This window comes from Xyrauchen texanus, chromosome 48 (genome assembly GCF_025860055.1).
Source record: "Xyrauchen texanus isolate HMW12.3.18 chromosome 48, RBS_HiC_50CHRs, whole genome shotgun sequence".
NCBI classification, from domain to species: Eukaryota; Metazoa; Chordata; class Actinopteri; order Cypriniformes; family Catostomidae; genus Xyrauchen; species Xyrauchen texanus.
In genome coordinates this window covers 14,388,424-14,409,141 of record NC_068323.1, presented here as the reverse complement: position 1 = coordinate 14,409,141, position 20,718 = coordinate 14,388,424, and the positions used below count along the sequence as shown (strand labels likewise).

At 38.4% G+C, this 20,718-nt stretch overlaps 1 pseudogene; it reads right to left on the bottom strand.

The window, feature by feature from the left end:
• Positions 1 to 1,574: 1,574 nt before the first annotated feature.
• On the bottom strand, positions 1,575 to 12,773 carry LOC127639442 (elongation factor 2-like; annotated as a pseudogene).
• Positions 12,774 to 20,718: the final 7,945 nt, after the last annotated feature.

The window sequence follows — 20,718 nt, the reverse complement described above, 5'->3', positions numbered from 1 at the left end:
CAGGAAAAGAGTCAATTACGTGCATGAGCTGGATCAGCCTGAAATTAGCTGGATCAGTTTTAAGCGTGATCTGAGCTAAAGAAACTGGTCATCAAAAACAACTTACGGGCCTTGGTATCTCAGCGAATAAAGATACTAACTACCACCCCTGGAATCGTGAGTTCAAATCCAGGGCGTGCTGAGTAACTCCAGCAGCAGCCAGGTCTCCTAAGCAACCAAAATGTCCCGGATACTAATGAAGGTAGAGTCACATGGGGTAACCTCCTGGTGGTCGCTATAAAGTGGTTCGCTCTCTGTTGGGCACGTGGTGAGTTGAGTTCAGCATGGATGCTGCGGAGAATAGCGTGAAGTCTCCACACGCTATGTCTCCACGTTAACATGCTCAACAAGCCATGTGATAAAATGCATGGATTTGACTGTCTCAGACGCAGAGGCAACTGAGATTCGTCCTCCGCCACTCGGATTGAGGCGAGTCACTACGCCACCACTCGGAATTGCGCATTGGGAGCTGGGCATTCCAAATTGGGGAGAAAAATAACGTCTTGTTTTATGTAACAAAAACTCTTCATCCTAATGATTCTAATGGGAGTCCTGTCTACTGCACCAACTAGACTGGGTATCCCAGCTATGGCCATTAATGCCACCTTAAAAGCCCTATATAGTTTGTTTTTAGGAGTCATGACATGAGGAATCTAATTTCCTTTGATCTTTTAACATATGAGGTCATTGTACTATAAAAACATACTGTAAGTTTCAGAACTCAAAACTGCAAAAAGAGCATTTGTTGAAACAAGCTGCTTAAATGAGTCATTCTACACTTCCTCCACTTTGTGATGTCACACTGTGGTGGACATTTGCATCTGACCTGCCTCCAAAACACCACAAGGCATACTTTATCACTTCTGTAGCCCCGCCTACTAGTGGTGAACAGTGAGATGGCAAGATGCAGATAAGAGCAGAGAGCCAATCATAACAGTGGGTGTTTACGCTCAAGTCTTAAAGGAGAAGCAGCACCAAAACTGAACGTTTCTGATAGAGGGAAAAAATGTGTGGGAAATTATCATGTTTTAAAAATACATACACGACTGTGCTTTATACTAAACACTTAACTAATATGTGAATCTCAAGGAACAGATTAAATAAAAAGGCATGTCACGACCCCTTTGAGATTTTTGTGAATACAGACCCTGATAATTCCTTGCCATTTACATTAAAACGTAAAGACTTGAGCACATTACATAAGACCGTAAAGGTGTTTACAAGCAACGCAAAATGTAAGTGTCCTGATTTTGTATTTTCTTTACCATTTATGACTATCACGAATGAATTAGTTTTAAAGCATTTAACTTTTCATGTTGTTGGAGAAAATTTTTCGTTGTCCAATAGTCATTCATCTTATGTAGATCCCAAAGTGTTAGGGAACTATTAAAAAAATAATAAATTCAGAAGCACTCTCGGTGTGGAATAAGTGCTCTTTAAAGGAAACATGCGTTAAATCTTAAATGCAGTTATATTTAATGTGTAATAGCTTTATTAAACTTCAAATAATACAGAAGCAGCTCATGTTAATGAGTTTAAACTCAGAAAATGCCATTTCTCTGTGTGGTCGGTGCCTCTTCAATGAGTTGTCGGATGCCCCGATCCAAGGGGGAGAGATTGAAACTGCACCCGGCTGAGAGAGACTCTGCCTCGGGGACGCTCATCCCGTGAGCGCGGACGCTTAATGCAGCTCGATTAAAACGCGATGACTCACAACTTATTTAATCATAATATTTGTCACTGTGCATTTCTTATAGTGAAGAAAAATGGCAATATGCAGCTTTATTAATATGAGAGCACTTTGTGCATTAGTTTGGAAATTGTTTTTTATTCATTCCATTGTATACTTGTTTATTTTTTTTTAGTACTTGGTAAAAAAGTAAAAGTTGAAGCAAATCTTATATAAGTGTTCAAAAATACTTCAAGCATACATTGTACAGTTTTGTTATAATTCAAAAATAGAGTTGGAGTTTGCATCCATGGGGTCGCCAGGTAAGATCTGCAAATTGTCAAACACACTGTGGGAAGGCCTGGCCAGATGTGTTGGAATGAAGATCAGCTGTGAAACCTGCATAAAGATGGAGAAATTAGGATCAACATAAAAACAGTTAAAGCAGAAAAAACAAAACGGTCCTTCAACAACACTTACCAAATGACTCATTGACAGGCAAGTAGGCTTTGACAACAAACATGGGTGTTCCCATAACCTGAGGCTCTTCAAATACAAGCCCACACTTCCTGCTCAGCACACCATAAATGCCACCAACAACTGACTCTGGGCACTGTGGAGACAAGGTTGTGATATATGGTTATACTGAATAATCCATATATGTCATTAAAAGGGCTCAGAATCATTACATTGTAGGGGTGGACAAAAATATAGATATTCCGATGCATCACAATCTTTATTTGAACGATTTGAAAGACTTTAAGATCCTGTTTCAGACCTGAAAACCAAAATTAAAAGGTGTCATTAAACGAAAAATCTAATTTTCCATGATATTTAGAAAACAGGTAAATGTACTATAAAAAAAAAATCAACTTCCTACCCAGTCACACCAGGTGGAAACTATAAGAGCATTTATAGTTCCCACCAGTTTGAAACGTCTCATTTTAAAAACAGTGTGTCTGTGACATCACAAGGCATTGGTCAGTTGTATTTACCCCCCCATCATTAGTTGTATTTAACCCCAAAGTCATCATTAATGGCTCCGAGAAGCAATTGTACACCATCAGAAGTTTATAGAGAGCACTTAAGTTAAAACTGTCTTATGCTTTAGCTGTCTAGTATTACAAGCATCTGCTCACTTTGAAGACAGGGTCCAGAATCGGTTGAGCTAAAGTCCTCCCGGATGGGAGACATTTGTGCAGTGTGATCCAACCTACCATGATACAATCACGTTTGTTATATGCTCTCAACATATTCTTTTAACAGTGCACGGACCCTCGTTTGTTATTTTGGATAAGTGATTTTTAAAATGTATATGCATAATTATCAGCCTAGTATTTGCAAATTGACCTCATATTTTGATTCGTGGTTCATCAATTTGAATATGGTGAGGGTGTGAAAGAAGCTATAGGTGAATGTAGTTATGTTTGACTGCTTTATCTGTAAAGTGTATTATCTTATTGGAAAACATTTACTTTTGCAAAACAGTTAATGTACTTGCTTTATAAAAATTGTGAGAAAAGCAATTTACTCAAAAATAACCAGTACATTTCAGAGGTTAAGATTACATAAAAATTAAGCTTTTGACTCAACCATATGGTTTGCAATTTGAAAGCATTGAGGTGATCTGATATGCAAAGTTTAAGCCAAACAGCACTCAGGACATGTTACTGCCAAATGAATCAGTAATTTGAAAGGTGAATGTTGAGATGTTTGTAACTCCACCATATACATTTCTAACATCCCAACCCCCTATCCGACATGCACACAATGGAATACTAATTTGGGCATTCAGGTTCCTGGGCACTACCATCTCACAGGACCTGAAGTGGGAGACACACATCGACTCCCACATATTGTATAAGTATTGCTTTGTGTGTAGTTTACAATAAAAGACATGAGAAAGGCTGCATTTTTACGATTTATTGAACTTGAAAAACAACTTTAAAAAAGGAGGCGAAACTTTAAATAAACTTGAGAACAAAAATAAATTAATAATCCATTATATTACAATATGTGAGAAAATACAAATATATTTTATACAAGTATATTCTGAAATGATGCCGACTTCCATTCTGGAGTGGCTCCCTGTATGGTGTAATAAGAGAGATTGGGTGGCTAAGGCAGGGGTAACCTCAATCTCCTAAAATGTGGTATCCCTCTGATGAGTACAGTGCCTTGGTGCCTGGAGACTCTGGAGTCATGGACAAATCCGGGATAACCTACAAAAATGTCCAGGTATTTTCCTTGGTAGTCACAGATTGCTTGTAGCTGGATGGAATAAAACAACTTTTAAGTAGCACATAGAATCAGCAGATGGTGACTTGATTCTAATGTGACAGCCATCAATGTTACCAGCAACTGCACCAAAGACAGGACTGCAAATAACGGCAAGCCAGGTTTGCAAAGCCAGCACTGATTTCCTCAAGCTCCTGCAGAGATGGGAAGTGGATTACTCAACTTGTTTGTGACTGTGAATGGGGTATGTAAAATGCTCTGCAAACTACCTGATAAGTTGCACTTGCCAGCCAAAATGTAAAGACCAGAATTTCAAGAACTTGACCCCATCTGTGGTCATGAGGCAGGTCAGGGTTTGTCTGGTAAGCCTCAAGTCTGGCCTCAGGTCACTTGTCCCATCCAGGTACAACCGGAGCATAGGCACTTGCGGTTTCAGCTGACCGAAAGAAGTTGGGGTCCCAAAATACACACACACACAATATATTTATGTAAACATAAGCTACACAAATGATCCAATGACAGCAGTGTATTATTAACATCAACTTTGAACACTATTATTAGTTTCTAATGTAGACAAAATAAATTCAACTGTAAACTAAAAACTGAAGTCTAAGTTTAACTTTTAAATATCCTGCAAGACATTTTCCAGGAGTTTAATGTTGAACCAATTCTTCAGTCATTTAGTTTTCAGCTGAATGTATAATCTTTTTGCTCTTTGTGTAATATTCCTTTTTCTTCTCCTTAGGAAAATAAGATTCACCAGAACCAAAACCAACAAGACGGAGTGAATTTTTGCCTCCGGACTCGGGTGAAGGACACGGACAAGAAGAACCACTCGAAAATGTGTGCTCGTGCACTTGTGTTGGTTTACTTTTCTACAGTTTTTTGTTATACAAATATAACAGTAGCGTTTTCATCCTTTTTTTTTTTTTTTTATCTTTAATGACATGTCATATGTTTATTTTTTCATAAAAATATAATAGAACGGTTTACTTTACAAGTATTTTCTCTTTATCATTAATTTAATAAACATAACAAATGAACAGTTGTGAAAAGATTAATTGTATTGAGATTCATTTTTTATTAATGCAAAAATAAAACAATGTCAGGGGTATGCACAGTAAAACATATAGTTGCCTTCATAATTCCCATATTGAATATAGAGATGATAAAATTAATGAAACCACACAGGTGAAATGTTCATGACAAAAAATGTCTGCGACAGCTCCCGAATGCTCTGACAAATGGAATTTACGTCAGCGTCTGATATTGCTCACTCAATTCGTTCACACACTGCTGAAATATAGTGCACTCCCCCTAATACTCAATATATAATACTCAAACTATAAATCACAGGAAATAGTGAATGAGTGAACGAGTGGACGATTTCAGACACAGCATAGGTGTCTGTATACTCAACCGAAATCTAGAGTGCACTCCCCCTCAATGACCACTTCATGTGTCATTTTACAAACGTACCAACTTTGTCAACATTCCAAACACACCTTTGGTGGCTTCTTGGAACATGTGCCACAGGCAAGTCGCAAACAATGCCTGGCAGATCTCAAAAGTTTTTTTCCCATGAACATCTGCCGACTTGACAGTCTACTTTTGGCAGACGGGGAAGGAGTCAGAGGAAAAAGTCGCTTCTGTGCTACTACACCTGCTGCCTTTGTCATTTTTTGATGTGCACAAAGCTCCTTTACCAGCTCAAAAATAAATTGCTTTCTGCTGATGGTTTCGTTCATGCACTGCATGTAGAGAATGTGTGCATTAATTGCAGCCAGGTCCAAGATGTTGTAAAACACAGCTACAGGCCAGTGACGGTAACCACCCTTTAAAGAGTACAGTCGTGCCATCTGATCCATTACATCAACGCCAACTTTAGTGCTATAATAGTGGGAAATTGTATTGGGCAGTTTCTTTGCAACATTATCAGTTGAAACTGTCCGATGCATTTTACTCCGGATGCATACATTTTTCTTAGGCTTTGCCTGGTAAATAATGAGTGAGACTTTTCCAGCTCTCATTACCTTGGTGGAAAATATTTCAGACTGTGCCTGTGTACATTGGGCAAATCTTGTCTGATATTATTCATTGTGCCAACAATGGTGGTTTTGTTCGCCAGTTGCAACGAGGTGAAGAAATTGTCTGTCGTTACATTTCTTGGCCACGTACTGTGTGAAACGACAGCACGCCTCAGTAGGGAACAGTTGTTCATCAACTGTTATGTTCTCACCGGGCATGTATGAAGCAATGCTGTTTTTCACAAATTTGTCATATCCGATATCATGGCAAATCTCTGTCACAAGGCAGGCAGCTCTCGTGTTCTTGTCATCAAAGCGCAGATAGCGCATGATATCTCAGAATTTTTGTCACAACATTGTCTCTTTGAAAAAAGTGTGTCCAAATTCATTAGACCAAAAGTCACCAAATCTAATGCTCTTGCCTCCCATAACACCGCTCAAATAAACGAGACAAACAAATGCTTTTAGTTCGTCATCTGTCAGTTTGAACTTTTGAGCATTATTCCGCCCAGCTTCCGCATCAGTGTACTTTCGTATGTTTTGCCACATTTCTGTGTCAATCAAACACAGCAAGCTGCTCAATGGACTTATTATTGTCCTTGGCATAAAATGTTGGCCCTGGGAGTTCTTATTATATTGGCCTCTTGGGCTCTACCCCGAGGGCTGCCAGGATTTTGTTCAACCTATACTGTGCCATCTCTTTCAATGAGTCCCCAGCACACTCAATTTCAGAGTCTGATTCGGAATCGGATTCGATATCAACACCAACTCCATAGTCTCTCTCCTCCTCCTCCTCTCAATCGAACACCTGACATTCCATCTCATTAATATTTTGTAGCAAGTCCAACGCTTGCTGTGCCATCATACACAACCTTCGAGACATTGCAAGTATGCACATATACCACACAACTGTGCAACCACCCAAACGGTGTTGCCGCCCCAGCTACACAGTGAGCTACAGGCAATCTGTGGCTACTTTATAGCTCTCGATACAATGATCATAATAGCGCTGCCCATTTATCAGCTTACTTGTCAATTGCCTGCAAATAATTTGATGCATCATTATATATATTGAATAGGTGAAATTTGTATGCATATTTATCACCCTAGCATGTTTGCAAATTTACCTTATATTTCAATTTGTGGTTCATTAGTATGCTATATATTATATATGGGCTGGGACGATTCATCGACTTAACCAACGTCATCGATTACAGAAATACGTCGATTTGCATAACATGCGTCGGAATGGAATAATTAAAGTGGCATCACCCAGTTTAAACATGGATTCCCAGAAGAACAAACTGCAGCTAAAAAAAACTTGCCCAATGTGATCTAAAGCATGGGAGTATTTTAGCCAGAAACCCAATGATGTGGTGCTGTGTAAGATATGCAAATTGGAAATGGCTTATCACAGCCGTACAACCGCCATGAACGAACACTTTAAGCCAAAGCATCCCGGATCACTTGTGAAAATGGCAGCACCGCAAGTCCCGTTTACTTTTTGTATCCACCCAAACATGATATAGTATTACAACACGCGTTTCTGTTAGTAGTAGTCACTTAAAATATATTTTCTAAATGTTTCCTTATCGTCCCCAGTAACTTAATTTTTTTTTAATTGAACAAAACACAAATTAACAAGACATAGCAGCTTATATAAGTAAGGGACCACTGACTGACTGGCGCGTGCACACACACGCACACAATAGGTGTATAGATATAGAAGTGTCTAAATGTATTGTGATAAGTTTAAGGACTAGGTTCATTTAATTTCATATAATAGCAATCATTAATTAAATTTTTTCTGGTGATGTTGTGGAGAGGGGGAAAAAGATATAGATTTAAACTTAGATATGGACCAATCAGTTATAATTATAGTAGTATAATACTAGTAATAATAATAGTAGTGGTAGCAGTAATAAAAAAATAAAAAATTGTATTATTAAGTATTGTTACAGATTTCTTTTTAGAGTTCGGGGTTGGAGGAGAACGCCAAATCATTTCCCCATTTGATTATTGGTAAAGTTATAGTTACATCAGTATTTTATATTAGTTTATAGAGTTTGGAGATACATTTTTTTAAATGAGTAGTTTTCAATATTTCTTCCATTAACTGAGAAGTGTGTAATGGGTTATATTAATCTTTGATTTAATTATGGATTTTATTTGTTGATACTGGAGAAACTGTCCTCTCCCTAGACTGTACTTCTGGACTAGTGTATTAAATGATATGAATTGGTTGTTTTGGAATAAATGATGGAGGTGAGCGATTCCTTTGTGCTGCCATGATGGGACGTGGACAGGAATATTGTATAGTTGAAAAGATCTTAGTGCCAGATTGGGGTGTATCTACATGGAGTTAGTGGTGATTTAGTAATTCTGTTTACTTTCCACCAGACTGCCAGAGTTGAAGCGATAGTAGATTTTGAAGTAGTTAAATTTTTTTTATTTAAAAAATAAATAAATTTTTTGGGTGAGAAGTGACGGGTTATTTACTCTCCAACAATCGCCAAGTCCATAATGAGTCATGTATCGTTTTGTTATTTCTGTAGAATGACAATTTCTTGAAGAATTTGATTGGTCCATTTGTGGTTTAATGATAGTATTGAAATCTCCAGCTATAATAATATTATTTGTGTCGTGTAGGAATGAAAAAAAATAATTATGAAAAAGGACAGATCATCATTGTTTGGCCCATAAATATTAGCTAGTGTGTATATTGTGTGGTTAATGGATACATTGATAATAACGAATCTTCCATCTGGATCATTGATGGTTGTGTTAATGATCAGTGGAACCTTTGTATTTATTAATATTGAAACTCCTTGTTTGCTATTGTAGGTTGATGAGAATATAAGTTGGAATTGTTTAAATTTTACATTTTTAAAATTGAGTTTGAGTTGTGTGTTTCCTGTAAGAAGCATATATCTGCCCCCAATTTCATCAGGTGGTTAATTATTGTAATCCTTTTTGCCTGGGTCCGGAAGCCACGCACGTTCCACGGTACCAATTTAAGCTTCTGTATTAGTATTTATTAATTTTCTTACATGTTTAGAGAAGTACAGGTCGTCTCGATAGAGATGGTGTGTGTAGCCCATGTATCAATGTGTGACCATGTGTGGGGTATAAATTTAGACGCAGTAAGGCAAAACACCGTATGGGATAATATCCATGACCGGAATTTGTTTAAAGAGGGGTGAGGGTGTTTTGTTTTAATGTATAATCTGATAGTTTGATGTAGCATGGTGAATTAATAGAGCCATGGAGTGATGCTGGTATCGCGGTGGAGCTGTTCTTCGATGTACAGCTTATTCACAATTATATATGCACGTTTATTGTTTTGTCTGTGTCGTTTCATAGTTCGTGCCTTTTAATTCTTTGCCTTTACTCTCGATAAGCACTTTGTGTTTGATATGTTCCAGTTTAGCGATGATTTAGAGGCGATGGACTCTGTGAAAGGTGATTTGGTTTATGGTGTATTAAGTCATTTCTGCACTGCTGCTAACTTAACACCATGTGTCATCTAATTTTGTTATTTGGCCATTTTATATTTTCTGTTTACTTTAACGGCCATGCAGTCCTCTACATTGCGAGTATATCACTCGCATATGCGAGTAAATTTCGCACTATACGACCAAAAACGTCTGTTATTAGCCATTGGCAAGTAAAATTTAACATGTCACTCACCAGTGAGCGCGGAGGAAAAAGCACTTGGGTCTCATTCACTTGAACTCCAAACATCTCAGGGAACTGCACCGCTGACGTCACAAGAGCAGCTCTCTTGAGTGTGCGTGAAGATAAACCACTTCTCAAATGCCGTCTACAGAGGCGTGTGCAAGACTCCCGCGAAAATATAAACAAGGTATAAACAGATTCGTTTTGTGAACGCAAAGCACTCCATTTTCACTTTACGGCCATGTAATGTCAAATATATGTGGTCATTGTGGGTTTATTCACGCAGTTATAACATGCAGTGAGACAGAGGAAATGCGCTGCTCCATTTCTGTGGAGATGATCAAATGCAAGAAACAGAATCTCAAGAGTCTTCCTTCATGAGAAATAAGGGCTTGTGAGTTAATCAGAGAGCCTTAAAATAATGTGTGAAAGTGAAGAATTTAAGGCAGATATATTTTACTATTGCATAATATAATAGCTATACAGGTTCCAAAAGAAGCAAAAGAAAACAAAACATTTAAAGTCCAATGGATCAAAAGTAAATTGGACAAAGAAGATATATTTTAGTTATTTAGAAATATTTTGATAATTAAAATATTTTAATTATTTTATTTGACTGTCATTCAGACGTTTTCGAAGCCTGAAAAGGAAATCATATACCCTTATTTTATTATATGACCCAAGCTAAATTTGTATATATGACTTTTTGTGTGCATGAAGCACACATAGTGAGTTTGTATGGTAATTAATCATCATATTCATGAAACGCCTTAGACAGACAATTAATCATCATAGTCCTAAAACAGTAATCATGGTCACAATCACAATTAATTGTTTGACTTGTGAATTGTTACAAAGATTTATTTTACTGGGAGTTGATTAAGAATGCACAAGTTTTAGTTATTCTTGTTAGAAAGTGTTACTCAAATTGCACTAATTTTACTGGAAAATAATTTTATCTTGGACTGCTAAACTCGAGGTTGCACAATGTTTTGATATTCCCGCTGAAAGTGACTTGAATTTTACATTTTGTTTAAAAAAAAAAATCCAACAACAAAATAAATAATTTTTAATAATTCCAATACATTTGGATCTACATAAGATGAAGCTGTGAAAGTTGAGTGCATCTGGACTGTGATCGATGTAATTCTTCCTCCGTCAGGTGTGAACTGCAGTGCTGCTCTTCACGCTTCATCATTACAGTTTAATGTGATTTCATGTTACGTTAAATGAGATCAAGACTACTATTAGACAACGATGTTGTCGTTTCGACGTTGTCGATAATGTTGACTAAACGTTTCAGCCCCAATGCAAATGATAATATGCTTTTAAACTCACCTGCTTTATTTGCTTAAATAAATCCAGGTGTCTGTCTTTCATGTGCTTTATTAAGTTTGATGCGTTTCCTCCTTTCGTCAGAAAATAGCGAAAGCAGCGTTTACAAATAGGTTTTTGCTGATCTATGATGATTTTCATCAGCCTCAAATCCAAAGAATTTCCAAACCTGGCTTTTTCCACTTTTCTTTTCGACAAGATTAAGTTGAGACTCCGCAGTTACTTTGCTTGTCGTCATCTTTTGCTTGTTGTGAGCGTAAGAACTCTGATTGGGAACCGGGTAGACCCAGTACCTTCAGAAATTCTGGTATCGTAATTTTTTTTTTGTTTGAGTACCGACTTGGTACCGGAGTACCGGTATTTTTGACCGACCATCCATCCATCCATCCATCCATCCAAAATGATTGTAGGACTACAAGTGAGTCGCTGCGCCATCTGCTGGGAGAAAAGAGAATCGCAGCCTTGACCGATACAAATAAACATGGCGTAGACACGAGGCGGCCATCAATTTACAGAATTAGAAGCAAAATACCTTTAAACTAGCTTTTCTTGGTGCGATTTTGAAAATGTAAGCGCACTGTGCGATAAAGCTCAAATATCTAGGAAAAGTCAAGAAAGTAGGGCCCTGGAATTTGATCGAGTGCAAAGATTTATTTTTTCTTAAAGCACAACGGTCGGATGACCGCATGCTCGGCCGTTCTAGTGTTAATGCCATTCATTGTCAGTGAGCTCGTAGTACATGAAGATAGCACTGGGGAGGGAGATAAAGATGTCAATCTCCATAGTGACCATTTTATTAACAGAGAAAGAGGACAGGTCACAGCTCTGAGTTTAAGATTTACCTAGACTTGAAGGACGAGCAGGAGCGCTGTATCGCCATTCTCGTGTCTGTGAACCGGGTTTCTACAGAGTCGTTCAAAGGGGACTAGCCATGGTCGACATGTGCAATCACAGACATGTTACGGATGATGGACTTCTTATTCATGATGGCCTGGATCTTGTCTACTGTGAAGTTCACATGAGGAGGTGCAAAAGACATTTGGTTTAGGCCGTATTAGTTCAATTACAGAGAATAATCCCAGGACACCTAACAGTTCAAGCCTGTTTTACAAAGGCTGCATGATGTCTGTTGAGCCACAGTGTTTTCTGACACCGTTGCATGTCATGATCAACTTCGATTCTACAATATTATCAGATTTCTCTTTAACAGTAATTGTGGCTTTAACATTTTCCAAATGGACATTAGTTATTCAAAGCTTAATGCCACGTGAGACCAACTAAACGTGGAGCCAGCACCAAATTAGAAAGCTAACATTAAGTTAATGACTACAATTATGACTTATGGCTTAATCATTACATTAAATCCTACTATGCAAGATTCAGAACACATTCAGCAGACATAATTTGGTCAATTTATGATGACTTCAAAGATGCTTAAAAGCGATTCAGTTAGGTTAGTTCATTAAAACTCAATATTAAAAAACACCACTGATGTACTGACACTTAAAAGTAGCAGCAATTGGAAAAACAAAATCGAGGCACTTCTCAAACACATCAGCACAATACAGTTGCCATATCGGTACAGTAATCTCGCCATCTGGTCAAATTTAACTAATCCAACCTCTAAAATCGCGATAAAATACCAACATGTTTTAGGTTGTTAAAGCACAGAGTAGATATTATCATAATTCGACTTACCATTTTTACAGAGGTTTATGGATTTCGTTATCTCACAGTTTCATGGTATACTCCAGGCAGGGAAAAAGACGGGTGACGACGGTAATAGCCATTAATATAGAGCGCGCCGCGTACGTAGCTCTACGTGATGACGTCGGGCCAGAATTAATTTAAAGGAATAGTTATCCAAAAAAATGAAAATTATCTTAATATTTACTTACGTTCATGTCATCCTAAATGTGTATGACTTTCTTTCTTCAGCTGAACACAATCGAAGATTTTAAGAATATATCAGCTCTGTAGGACCATACAACGCAAGTGAATGGTGACCAAAACTTTGAAGCTCAAAAAAAGGACATAAAAGCAGAATAAAAGTAATTCACACGACTTCAGTGGTTAAATCCATGTCTTCAGAAGTGATATGATAGTTGTGGGTGAGAAACAGATTAATATTTATGTCCTTTTGTCTTATAAATTCTCCTCCCTGCCTAGTAGGTTGCGGAATGTAGGCTACAAAGAATACGATCAAATTGCCAAAAACAAAAGAAGAGGGTTTTGGAGGGCTGTATGATGCTCCAAATGGGATAAATCCGCCTCCAAAGGGCACTCCGAAAGGGGAACGATCGTGGCCGCCATGAAGGGTCATTTCCAAAGGTTTCAACTGATGGACACTTCATTGCTAAGCGGGCCGGAACCGGACCATGCGTCATAAATCTGCAGGTTCCATGAACTAAATCTCAGTGATTAAAGGCTTTTAATTATTATCATGAACTTTAAAAAAATATTTAAATCCCTGGCTTTCTGTTTGAAACTGATTAATGCATGTGTCATTTTCCTGTAAAATTGATCTGTTATTCTAATAAAGGCATTGAAATAAAATAAATATACTGAGTGGCATTTTATTTATTATAATAATTGAACTGCACATTTGTATACAGGTTCATTTTGTTTGGTTAATATTAAATAAATGAAACACGAAGCTCAAATTTCTTAAAGCTTTAAAGAATTTTGTTTTCGGTTTACATTCTGAAAATAGTTAATAGTAAGGCAAAATCATGTATAAACATTTCTGATTAGCTGCAGGTGATGGTCATTAGCTTCAGCTTGTGTGTGCCGGCAGCAGCTCCTTTGGCTTGCATAAATGATGCTGAAGTGCGTTCAGAACGACTGGTATTTTTGAGCCCTACTCCCTTCAAACCTGGAGAGTAAACCCTTCGAAGGGATCAGGGCGTATGGATGAAACCTCGGAACAGCATGCACCCTGAAAGTGGACTACAGGCAGGGAAAAACAATTATGGCTGCACTCATGAATATATACCGTGCGCACGCGCCGTACGTGATGACGTAATAAAGTTTTTATTTTTATTACGCATGTTAAAAATCCAATGACAGGCAACATCATGTAACCAAAGATATACAAAATTATAATAAATAAATAATAAATATAAAAAATAAATCTCTTTTGTAAGTCGCTTTGGATAAAAACTTCTGCCAAATGAATAAATGTAAATGTAAAAAAAATCTTTACCTGAAGCCAAAAAACAAATTAACAGTAGACACACTTTTTCAATTAGTGATTGTATTAAAGTTCATTACAGAACTAGTGACGACGAGATTATCTGAAAAAGAATAATTGTTGTTTTAGGTTTATTGGCATATGCCATTATGTATACACAACACGTATGTTACACTCTCTGGCCGTGTCTCGTTTGGAAGGAGGCGTCCTCCAGAGATCGCATTTGTCGGCCACATTCGTCATCGAGGCTGTCTCGTTTCATTTTCATTTTTATTTAATTTTTTTATTTTTATTGGGAATGCAAAAAGGTTAACAATTGTATACATGTAAGTGCATATACATCAAAGGCACTGAAAAAATAAAATAAAATAAATAATATATATATATATCCTCAAAAGGCAGTGTTATATACTGTCTATACAGTAATTAGAAACGCTTGGAAAGGTCATAGAAAACATTCATTTGTCAACTGATACATTTGTCAGATAACCCCCCAAAAAGGTTGTCTCACATACTTATCCAACAAAAATAAATTCGAGAGTTGATATTTTCTGTGAACTGTTCCATTCATGTGTTTTCGGATAAAATATCCATACAGCCAACAGGTGGCGTCCCATATACATGCCCAAAGCCGCCATTTGAAATTCTCCAATGTCTTCCTCTATTATCGTCCAAGCTTTTTTTTTTTTTTTTTAAAGCGTAACCAGTCACTCATTAAATCTTTATCTCTCCTACAGTTTTGTTTGAGGCAATGTGATTGCAAAGAGAAGGTGACATCCCCTCAGTTGTTGTGTTGTAATTCATTAATTAAGATTCAATTCCCTCTTCAGAAATGTACTAGAAATGTTATTGTGGGGCTGACTCATTGCCCTGTAGGACTACGTATATTAAAAAACAGCAATCCCTTTTATTTTGGCAATTGTTAATGTAAATCCCTTGAACATCTTTTTGTCATTATCTTTTTTAAACAAACATACTTGGGGTTTGCTTTTCATCCTGTGGCGATTATGATGAGTTTTGTGACAGACTGCAACATTCATATTCAGTGACAGTCCTGTAACTCTCCAAAGCTGCTGGGTACAGAGCAAACAGGGCACTACCCTTGTACTGAATATATGAATCTGCACCTTGCACAGCTTGGTCACACATTTGCTTTGAAGACAAGGGCAGAAGAGCAGCATGAAGCACGCACTCAACTAGCCTATAAATACAGATTTTGCACTTCAGAGCGTCCTAACAGTGTCGGCTCTGTTTGTCTTTCAGTTTATTCTGTACAGTCACAGGTTTGTTTGAGGGGCCAGAGGATTATGCAGATGGCTATCACACCTAAACAGATGGTAACAAAAGTGATCCCTGATTGCATACAAAGTGTAAGTGCTTGGGTGCATCAATGTAGTAGCAAAAACCATGAATTTCTTTATTCCATGTAACACAAAATGATTTTTGATTGTATAGACAAAAGGTCCAATTAAAGTGAATAGTGGCTGTGGCCAACATTCTACCTAACATCTCCTTTTTTGTTCCACAGAAAAAAATACATTCATATACTGTAGATTTAGAATAACATGAGGGTGAGTACCTTTTTGTATTCCCTCACAATAAGTTTTCCTTTTGCGATTCCTTGCAATAGTTTTGCTTTTCCTTTGCAATAGTTTGCATTTCATCGCAATGCGTTGTGTTCCCTCACAATAACTTTTAGGTTCCCTCACAATAAGTTCTGGTTTCCCTTGCAATAGTTTTGCGTTCCTCACAATCAGTGGCGGGCCGTGCAATAAAAGTCGAGGACTTCAGTGTGATTCATGCCATTAAGAAAACACAGTTTCACAATGAATAAGACACCCTATGCATTTGGGCATCATACAATATATCGCAGCTAACTAGTAATACCAACTGACCTTTTAAAAACACGTCCACGAACGAAAGCCAGATTTGAAACAACACTGAATGCACAAGTAAACCTAATTTTAACTGCAGTATGACTGATTGGTGAAATGAACTTCCCCCAAACAAACATTCAAAAATCATAATTTTTTATATGAATCTACCAAGGAGGTCTATAATACCTCGAAAAATCTATCTAATAATATTTGCGATTTAAATGTTGCTTGCAATAAATGTAGTTTCGTCAGGGGTACACGGTTATGCTGCGTTCCATTCAAGTTGGATGTGGGATATTCCCACTTGATATCTCCGACCATAAATGCATTCCATTCCCCGATATTCGGAACTACAACACTCCCGTTAGCTTAGCAGGGGTTTGACTCTCATTAGAGATGTCTCCTAGCAACCCAACTGATAAACAACACTGCAGTGCTAGCATTTGTGCTTCAGGTGTACGATTATCAGAAGAGATTATGTTTTATACATAATTCCCTGCATCTCGACGAAATCAGAGTTGAGAATTTCTGCAGGAGCCTACAATTCTGTTAAAAAGAACTTTCCAAGTTGAATGTAACACAGCACTACTTTCCAAAACTTGATCTGACACTGAATGCTCAAGCAGACTAATTTACACTTAGAAAACTCCTAATGTTGCTTTAACAATGCAAAAAGCACTTACCAATTTACTGAAAATCAGTCCTCCTTTCCTGTTTAATAAATTAAGTAATCACACGCAGAACATCTTGTGTTTCTAAATCCATAAGGATCTCGGAGATAGCGGCAGTGATGACGATCTCGCACTCTTCGCTTTAAAATTACATCACTTAAAGTGTGATTGCGTCACTCAAGGCCAGCTCAAAGACCTCGACCGAGACATATCCTAAAGATCACACCCACCAAGAACAAATAAATCAATCTGATTGGCTGATGAATCTGACTTTAGTTGCTCATTCGTTTGCACGGTTGAGGGATTCTGGAGAAATTCTGAAGGCCTGACGGGGTGGAGCTCAGACTCACATGCTGCTTCAGCCAACAAGCTCGGCTTCAGGCATGTGATTTGTGAAACAGTTGTCACACTTTGCTTGTAAGCACCAAAGAATACATTTTGACTGTATAAACTTTTAGTTTTTCTCTATTTGTCTGTAGATTAATTAAGAGTGGAAAGCGATTAAAAATACGTAGGCAAAAAGGTGATTGAGAATCAAAGGATGAAAAACATTTATTTATTTGGAATGTTAGGCCAGCAGTGAAGGCTTTGCTGACCCTGAGAATCCACCATTGCTCACAATAAGCTTTGTGTTCCCTTGCAATTACTTTATCCATCAATTTTTTAAGTTAGACATTGTTTTACTACAGTAACCATATTTTAACCACAATATTTTTGGTAAAACCATAGTGATAATAACACAGGAACACCAACACTATAGTAATAAAAATAATAATCATTCTGCCAAAAACATTAGTTTTACCATAGTAACACCATGCTTAATTAATGTACCATTAATAATACAATCATGGTTAATTTTGTAAAGGCATGATTTTGGTGCAAACCATGGTTCAGCTGTGGTTACTGTAGGAAAACCATGGTTCATTTTTGTAAGGGACGTATAAAGCTATTGCAAAGGAAGCCAAAACTATTGCAAGGGAATGCAAAACATATTGTAAGAGAATGCAATACTATTTCAATGGAACTCAGAATGCTTTGTAAATGAATGCACAACTATTTAAAAAAATAAGTTCCCTTTCCTCTTTGGGGCTCTGTAGATATCTCATCGCAAGAGAGTACAAACAAAGTGTACAGGAGGTATAAGGCAGCATTCATGGTCAGGGGGTTACCAAATACAACCAATGTAACTGAACCGAAAACAGACAACTTTTGACAGTTTCACAAAATGATATCATCAGTCTGTCCTGAGATGAAATCAAAGTGACAGAAAAGAACAACTTGGTCAGGCGCATAAGCCGCAGAACCATTTGAGTGGCAAAGACATATCAGTCAATAAATGATGTGAGCTGTGCATTCATGTTTTTTCCAAGAGTGTTGTATTTGTTACTGCCGCTTGAGCTTAGTTGAGTAGTTTTCAATGCCACTGGCTAAGTGCTGCCATGCAGATGTCAAAGAGTGGCCGGCATTTTCTATTACTTAGTTGTAAAACAGCGAAGGTGTCTTTGCCCGAGTCATTAAGGTATAATTGAAACGATGTGGAAAAATCTGCACATTTGAAGCCTCTTAGTTTGCCATTGATTTTTGCCTAACTGTGAAGTCTCAATAGGGCTTTCATCTTTGTAAACATTGCTTTTATAAGGAAAAGACACTGATGCATAAAAGAAAAGAACAAAACATCAGTGAACACCTGGTTGTCCTTGAGTTTTCCTTCAAACATTCCCTGAAATTGAAACTCCAATTGCCATGTAGGTATTCTACCTCCTAATTATGCCTCAAGTACGTGAGTGGTTTTTAAAAAGGGACCTGATGCTTTAAACCGTTTGCCTGAAAAACTTCTACATTTTATGGTGAGCACAGTAGATGTATGAAAATCCAACTGTGCAATTGATGGCTGTTTAAGGTTTCCTGCATACAAATGCCATCCTGCCTTTAGTGATCCCTATAGCCAGACTCTTTCCAATGTTTGATTTAAGTGTGTTTATGCTAACGCAGCGTGAGCAAAGAAACGGCAAAAACAAATTTCAACAAAGTCCCTGTCTAATACCACATAGCTGTCTGAAAAACCTCTGACTCTGATTTATTAAGCTACAGCCCACGCAATAGGTGATTGCTCATAAATCACAATGCTTGACGAGCTTGTTGAAAATCAGATTAAAATTTTATGTGACAGGTGATGAAACAGCCTTAGGATAAGACTTGATGGAGGTGTATTTGCTTAAGAAAAGACACACTGTGCCTGATAAGCTGAGAGTTGTTCCTGCAGTATGAATCAAAACCAAGAACGGAATGTGAACAGATTGGATATTTCAACATAACATAACATAACAATTTTGCAAACTCTCTGCAAGGAGGAAGCGGGAGATGGTGAGATCCAACTCAAAGGGTCTTTATTTTCCCACACTTTTCAGTGCTTCATAAAACTTAAATAATCATTTTCAGCGTAACAAGAAATGATGATCACACATCAACACACTGCTTTCTACCCCTCTCTCCACTGGAGTCTGGCTCGCTCTTTAAACCATCTCCAGTTAGACAATCATTGACAGGTGATGATCCTCACCATTCTCATCTCCTGATCTCGCTATCGCTCTTGATACACAAGCCAGTACTCGACCACGCCCCCACCACCACATACCCCCCATCGCCCAACTCATGCCTGGGGCCATCCGGCCTGCCCAATTCTGGAGAGTAAGTCCACAACAGCCATCTGTGCCCCTGGCCTGTGGACCACCTCAAACTTCAGCGGCTGAGGAGCCAGATACTAACGGGTGATCTGCGCATTGGTATTCTTCATGCGATGGAGCCACTGGAGCGGGGCGTGGTCCAAACAGAGGGTGAAAGCTCATCTCAGGAGGTAGTACTGAAGGGTGAGGACAATTCTGATATATTGTTTGACCAAGCCATTTGTTTGGGGGTGGTAAACGCTGGTCAGAATCGATCTAATCCCCTATCATTCATACAGTTTGTATAGTGTACGTGACATGAACGTAGTGCCCTGATCAGTGAGAATTTCTTTTAGAATCCCCACTCGTGAGAATTTTCTGAAGAGTGCCTCCACAACACTTCCCGCTGAAATGTTGTGCAGAGGCACTGCTTCCGGAAATCATGGAATTAACAAATGGGTTGTATCCTCCTTTTTCTGAGCATCCTTTGTTACTCGATACAACCGATCCTTGATTATAGATAAATACGGATATGCGAGTGCAATGTCTGTCCGGAGGATTTGAACATCAATCACTTTCACATCATCAAAGGCATGCCTAAGGGTCTTGTCTCGTGTCTGTTCCAGAGGGAAATCCCCAGCAGGGAATCCCCAAAGGGCTGGGGAAACCGATACTTCCCCCTCCCTTACGTCCTCCTGACGTGGAGCTGACGTAGACGGCTCTGCCACCTCACACCACACATGGATATGCCTTGTTGCAGGAACCATCCACACAAATTGCCCTTAATAAGGTAGTAAATGCTGGCCAATTAGTTACCAAGATTAGTGGATGGGTGAGGCAGGAATTAACAGCAGCCTCAATAAAAAGTGCAGTCCCCGAAGCCAGTTTAGGTGGGGGAACTCTTGAGTTTCTGGGGAGGAGGAACAGGATGAGAGGAAGGGGAGGGAAGTGAAGGGAGACAGGAGAGAGAGAAAGAAATAGGATTCTGGGGCTTGCTCTCTCCCGAATACACCTCCATATGTTCCTCTGCCAGCTGGATGGCCATAAGGAGCGACGCCAGGCAGTGGCACAGGACCCACTCCGCCGTCCCTCTCGAGAGTCGAGCAATAAACTGCTCCAGTACCACCAGATAGATTACAGTCCCGACATTGCGTTACTCAGCCAGTAACTACCTCTGGCAGGCATATCAGAACATTTGGGCGAAGGCAATCAGGTGGCCATGTTCACCAAGATTCAGCACACGGAAGCATTGACGCTGATGCTCTGGGGTCTGGCGGAACATTGCAGGATGGCTTTTCTTAAGTCTGCAAACACCAGGAGGTTCTCTG